The sequence below is a fragment of the Petaurus breviceps genome, unplaced genomic scaffold (genome assembly GCF_028583685.1).
Source record: "Petaurus breviceps papuanus isolate PSGF00001 unplaced genomic scaffold, PetGlider_PUasm1.0 689, whole genome shotgun sequence".
In the NCBI taxonomy this organism is placed as follows: domain Eukaryota; kingdom Metazoa; phylum Chordata; class Mammalia; order Diprotodontia; family Petauridae; genus Petaurus; species Petaurus breviceps.
The window spans coordinates 8,333,013-8,339,885 of NW_027186458.1; the positions used below are offsets into that span (position 1 = coordinate 8,333,013).

Consider the following 6,873-nt stretch of genomic DNA (forward strand, 5'->3'; position numbering starts at 1 on the left):
GTGGAGGTGATGATGGTGGAGGTGGTGATGGTGGAGGTGGTGATGGTGGGGGTGGTGATGGTGGGGGTGGTGATGGTGGAGGTGATGTAGTTAGTATTGGAGGTGGTGGAGGTGGTGGAGGCTGTGTTGTTGGTAGTGGAGGTGATGGTAGTGGAGGTAGGTGTTGGTGGTGGAGGTGATGGTAGGTGCTGCTGCTGCTGGCCCCGCTGGTGCTGCCAGAGTCACCACTAGTATTGGGGGGACCCTTGCAATTGGGAACTATGTGCCCCTCCCTCCAGTCTTCAGCTGACTTTCCTGAGCATTTTTCTTCTCCTACCCCAAACCCCCGTGGCTTAACCTACATGGGCTAGGAGAGTAGGGAATATTTTCTCCTCTGACTGCCCCTTTTAAAGTTCAATTTCCTTCAATTCTATAAACTTTTAAGTGCTAACTGTGACAGTGAGCTGCAAAAGCTCAAGCTGCAAAAGGGGGAAGAGCACAGTTTCAGTCCCCAATGGGGCTTACTTATCTATGTAAATAACATGAACGAAGATAATCCCAAGAATAGAAAGGAAAAACAGTCTGCAGCTACTAACCTAGATATTATGTGTGGGGGCTCAGAGTTGGAAGGAAGAAGAAGGATAAAATTCCTTACTTTAAAACAAAAAGTCCTGGATGGCTGGATTACTTGATACTTTAGAAATAGCACCCATTCAGATGAGCAGCCAAAGAAAACTTTTTAACACACTCCTTCCCCATCTCCAACACAGGGATCCTGACCTCAGATATGCCTTTGACTCTCTTGCCTTCCTACGTCTGAAATACGTCATTTGCTACATTGACTATTACATGGACCTGCTAAAATACTCAATCTGCCAACAACCTCACAGGTCTGCTAACATACCAATTCACCAGGCTAACCACTACACTCCTGCTAATATACAAGCTTGCCATGCCGAAAGTTGGTGTGTGCCAACTGAAATACCAACTTATCATGCCAGAACCACACATTTGCTGAAATACAAGTTTAACTAGTACCTGCACAGACATATTGAAGCCCACTTGCTCTGCTGGAATTCTAGTTCACTGTGCTAACAAATGCAGACGCCAGGGCAAGTGAAGACAGCAAGTGACCTTTGGGTCCATCCCAACAACATTTGTAGCATTTTTATCTGACAAGTCATTTTCTCTGACTAGAAAGTGAAAAGTGTGGCTCTTTCACCTAATGGTCACAGAAGGTTATAGATGTTGTGTGACTCCTGCCTCATCCAGAGCCCCCAAGGGACTGGAGGTGTAAGTAACAAAATGGGCATCTCTGTCTTCCCAGCATCTTCCCAGTAAGTTTCTCAAAGTACCGTGTTAATATCGAGAATGGAAAATGTAGGCTTTTTTAAAAGTCAAAGTGTTATTAAATTAAATGACTTCTAGAGCGGCATAAAGCACCAGCCCTAGGTCAGGAGGACCCAAGTTCGGTTCTGGCCTCAGACATTCAACACCCACACAAAAAAACTAGCCATGCAACCTTGGGCAAGTTACTTAACCCCAATTGCCTTCCAAAAGGAAAAAAAAAATTAAATGACTTCTTCAAGATAATGGCTAAGTCCCAAAATGGGCAGTTTAGTTGAACACCCGAAGGTGCACTCCCATCCTGGGGTTCCACTGGGGTAATCTAGCTGGTTCTAGAAAGATCTCATGTTAGGAGTTTACATTTAATTTCTTTGATTTGAAAACAGAGAGAGAGCCAGGATCCTGCCACTTGGCATCACTGGCCTACCTGGAAACCATGCCAATGCTTTCCTCAGAATTGCGCCGTGAAGAACCTCTTACTCTCAGAATGGTATCTACAGTCTTCTTATTTTTCTGTTCTCCAAAATAGTGTGCTTTAAGATTTCACAACATGGCCTCACCTAACTTAGAACCCAATTTGCCTAGAACCCTTTCTGAAAGGAGTTCTCAAGATTAATGGATGAGCAAGATGGCAGAGTAATTGTTTCCCATAAATGAATGAGAGAGAGAGAGAGAGAGAGAGAGAGAGAGAGAGAGAGAGAGAGAGAGAGAGAGAGAGAGAGAGAGAGAGAATGGCATTGTATGCTAAGCACAAGCCAAATCCCCAATCTTAGATGAATAGCATATCTCATAAAGACGCAGGAGGGAAAACGTCAGATAAGTGGAATATTTGAGCTCCAACTCACCATCCTTAGCCCATGGCCAGGCACATGTTGCATTCATCCACAGGTTTGTGCTGCAGGATCCCACTGTGGGCCCTGTCCAGGGTGCCTGCCGCTATGACTCGAGTGAACTCCCCTATGCATCTCCACACATTTGGCAGAGGACACTGATTCTGTCCTGGCCAAAGGGCAGAGAGGGAGCAGAGATAAAGGGTGATCAAGGGTCAGAGATGCTGGTACACAACCAGCTGGAGAGAAGCCCTTGGAATGGAACTGAGGATGTCACTAAGAAAGAGAAGAAAAGAGAACAAAGAACAGAACCTTGGGGCACAGTCACAGGCAGGGCCTTGATGTGGTTGATGATCCAGTAGAAATGAAGAAGGGGGCAGAAGGATGAGAGAGAGAGAGAGAGAGAATGCAATATCATGAAAACCTAGAGAAGAGAGAGGATCTAGGGAAAGAGTGTGCTCTACTTTGCCAGGTGGTGCCGAGAGGGCGAAAAGGGTAAGGACTGAGGAAAGATGATCATAGCTGGCAATTAGGAGTTCACTGGCAATTTGGGAGAGAGCAGTGTCAGCTAGATTACAGAGCACTGAGTGAAAAAAGGAAGCGATGGTACCAAATGCAGACAGCTTTTATAGGAGTTTGGCTGGGAAACAGAAAAGAGACATTAGATGGTACCTCACCAAGATGGGTTTGGTCATTGTGCTTTGTTCCCAAAGAGGACCGAAATGGCATCATTATGCTAGAGTCAAGCTTCAGTGTTGGCCAACTGTGGCTGATCAGAGCAGCAGGAGCTCAGAATATTCTCCCTCAGGTCAGGCACAAATAGTTCCTGTGAATATTTGGGGTGGATTCTTGAAATTTGCGCATCTCACATTTCTTTTGAGCTGCTTCAATTCTGCTTTGCTCGTAGGGCACAGCACCTTCTCTGATAAGAGCACACCACAAGGAATGGTTCTGTGCCAGTGTCTCCCATGTCACACAATCAATTCCAAAATTCTTGAGAGACCTTGAGACTTCTTCTGACTACCATGTGAGTATTTGCCCTGTGTTAGTTCTCCATAAAATTATCCTTTTGGCAATTGTAGGTTTTGCATTTGAACAACATGACCAGCCCAGCATAGAGATGGGCTAGGAATGAATGGTTTTCTTTTAAGTATAAGGAGATATTTGGACAGGCAGATAAGACAGAAATAGTATGTAAGGAAACTGAAGATTAGAGACAGTGAATGATATGTAGGGCAATCTGCCATAGAAGATGTGAGATAATGAGGACCAAGGGCACATGGGATAGGGTTGACCTTGATGAGATGGGTCAAGTCTTCATCAGAAACTAGAGTAAAAACTGGAGAAAATACTGGGGATTATGTTAAAAGACTGTTACATATATATATACACATATATATGTTTGTTTTGGTGTTGGGTTTTTGTTTTTGTTTTGCTTTTTGGAGGGGGGAAGGTAGGACAATTGGGGTTAAGTGACTTGCCCAAGATCACATGGCTAGTTTTTGTGTTAAGTGTCTGAGGTCAGATTTGAACTCAAGTCCTCCTGACTCCAGGGCCAGTGCTCTATCCACTGCACCACCTAGGCATCCCTGTGATAAATTTTTTTAAAGGATGGAGGGAGAAGTGGAAGAAGTGGAGAGAGAAGTGAGCTTTCACTTCATGGCAAAAGGTATCTTATTTTTTTATGAATTTAGATTTTATTTTTAATCTAATTTTATTTTATTTTTCAGTTCTGAACTCTTTCCCTCCCTCCATCATCTCCCCCCGCCCAATGAGAAGGCAAGAAAAACAAAAAAAATATTATAAATACATACAGTCATGAAAAACATTCCCACATTAGTTGGAGAAAAAGAAATAAAATATGCCTCCACCTGCTGGGTCCACACGTGTCTATCCAGAGGTAGATAGCATATTTCGTCTTGAATCATTAGAAGCGCAATCAGTGTTAATCAGAGTTACTAAGTCTTTCAAAGTTTTGTGCAGTGTTATCATTCCTGTATAAATTGTTTTCCTGGTTTTTTTCACTTCCCTTTGCATCAGTCCATACAAAGCTCCCCTGGTCTTTATGAAACCATCCCCTTCATCATTTCTTATAGCACAATGGTATTCCATCACAGTCATGCCACTGAACAAGTGTTCAGTCATTCCCCAGTTGATGGGCATCCACTCAAATTCCAATTCTTTGCCACCACAGAAGAGCTGCTAGAAATATATATATATGTCCTTTTTTTCTGAATTGATCTCTTTAGGGTATAGACATAGTAGCAGTATTTCGGGTCAAAGGGTATGCACAGTTTTATTGCCCTTTAAGCATAGTTCCAAATTGTTCTCTAGAATGGTTGACTCAGTTCAGCTTGTTGTATAAATTGTCTAAGTTCAGCTCCAACAGTGCATATTTTCACATAGCCCCTCCAGAATTTGCCATTTCCGTTTTTTATAGATTTAGCCAATCTTATGGGTATAAGGAGGTACCTAAGAGTTGTTTTAATTTTTATTTCTCTAATTATTAGTGATTCAGAGCATTTTTTCATATGGCAATTGATGCTTGGATTTCTTCCTTTAGAAACTGCCTATTCATGGGGCGGCCAGGTAGCACAGCGAGTAAGAGCACCGGCTCCAGTGTTGAGAAGACCTGGAGATCGAATCCCAGGCTCAGACACTTAGCACCCACCCAGAAACACCTGGTCGTGTAACCTTGAGCAAGTTACTTAACCCCAATTGCTTAGGGGCGGCCAGGTGGCACCGGCTCCAGTGTTGGGACGACCTGGAGATCGAATCCCGGGCTCAGACACTCAGCACCACACCCAGAAATAACTGGCCGTGTAACCTTGAGCAAGTTACTTAACCCTGACTGCTTAAAAAAAAAAAAAAACCTGCCTCTATTCATATCTTTTGACCACTTATCAATTGGAGAATGGTTCTCATTCTTATAGATATGAATTGGTTCCCCATATAGCTTAAAAATTATTCCTTTTTCAAAGAAAGTTACTGCGAAGATTTTTCCCATTTTCCTGCTTCTCTTCTATTTTTAGCTGCATTGGTTTTCATAGAGGAAAAAATCTTTTAATTTATATATAATCAAAATATTTAATTTTGCTTCCTGTGAACCTCTCCATCTCTTGTTTGTTCATGAACATAAATGTGATAGGTAATTTCTTCCATGTTCCACCAATTTACTTATGATACTACACTTTATATATAAATCATGGACCTGTTTTGAGCTTATGGTGTGAAATGTTGATCTACATATAGTCTATGCTAAACTACTTTCCAATTTTCCCGGAAGTTTTTGTTGAGTTCTTGTCCCAATAGCTGGAATCTTTGTAGTTCTCTATCACTAAGTTACTCTTGCTAACAGTGGATAGAGTGGATAGAGTGCTGGGCTTGGAACAAGGAAGACTCATACTCCTGAATTCAAATCCAGCTTCAGACACTTATTATGTGTGTGATCTTGGGCAAGTAATTTAACCCTCTTTGCCTCATTTTCCTAATCTGAAAAATGAGCTGGACAAGGAAATAGCAAACCACTCCAGTATCCTTGCCAAGAAAACCTCTAAAAGGGTCAGGAAGATTTGAACATGACTAAAAAATGACTAAACCAAAGAGGTTACTAATTTATTTCTCTAAATAAATTTATTTCTAATTTTATTTATTTCTCTACATTGTGTACCTGATCTATTCCATTGATCCACCTCTCTATTTCTTACACTGTACCAAATTATTTTAACTCACAACTTTGTAGGATAGTTTGAGATTTGGTACTGCTGTGACCCCCTTTTTTTTCTCAAATTGAGTCCCTTGATATTCTGAACCTTTTGATTCTCAGGATGAATTGTGTTATTTTTTCTGGCTCCTCAAAGTAATCCTTTGATGATTTGACTGGTATGGAATTGAATAAGTAAACAAATTCAGTTTTAACATTTAGGGAAGCATTTTAAGAAGTAAACTTTCTCCTGGGTACTGCTTTGAATGCATTCCAAAAATGTTAGTGTGCTGTTTCACTGTTGTCCTAATCTTTAATACAATTACTAATTGTTTCTATAGTTTGTTTTTTTGACTCACCCATTCTCCAGAATTAAGTTAGTTTCCAATTAGTTTTGAATCTTTGTTCCAAAGATCCTTTACTAAATATGGTTTTTTGTTATTGCATTATGATCAGCAAAAGATATATTTAATATTTCTGCTTTCCTGCACTTATTTGTGAGGTTTTTGTGCCCTAATGCATACCTAATTTTTGTGAAGGTGTCATGAACAGCTGACAAATGGGCATCTTCCTTTTTATTCCCATTCAATATTCTCCAGAAATCTACCCTATCTAAGTTTCTAAAATTCAATTCAGGTTCTTAAAGTCTTTCTTGTTTATTTTCAAATTCAATTTATTGCTATCTGAGGGGGATAAATTGAAATCCTTTACTATTTTAATTTCACTGTCAAGTTCTTCCTGTAACTCATTTAACTTTTCCTTTAAGAATTTAAATACTATTCCATTTGATTAATATACACATCGTATTGATATTAATTTATTGTCTATGGTACATTTTAGGAAAATATCATTTCCTGGCTTATCTCTTATATTTAGATTTGCTTTTGCTTTGTCTGAGATCATGTTTGCCACTCCTACCATTTTAACTTTAGGTGAAGCATAATCAATATTGCTTCAGTCCCTTATTTCATATATATATATATATATATATATATATATATATATATATATATA

The 6,873-nt window shown here is 40.2% G+C and overlaps 1 long non-coding RNA gene across 1 annotated transcript in view; it reads left to right on the forward strand.

Annotated features, from left to right (window-relative positions):
• LOC138174516 (uncharacterized) overlaps positions 1 to 6,873 on the forward strand; it is a 48,625-nt gene that overhangs the window by 5,226 nt on the left and 36,526 nt on the right. The window contains exons 2-3 of the long non-coding RNA XR_011171762.1: positions 1,713 to 1,816; positions 3,064 to 3,183. This is a non-coding gene — a long non-coding RNA (uncharacterized lncRNA). The remainder of the gene's footprint in view (positions 1 to 1,712; positions 1,817 to 3,063; positions 3,184 to 6,873) is intronic.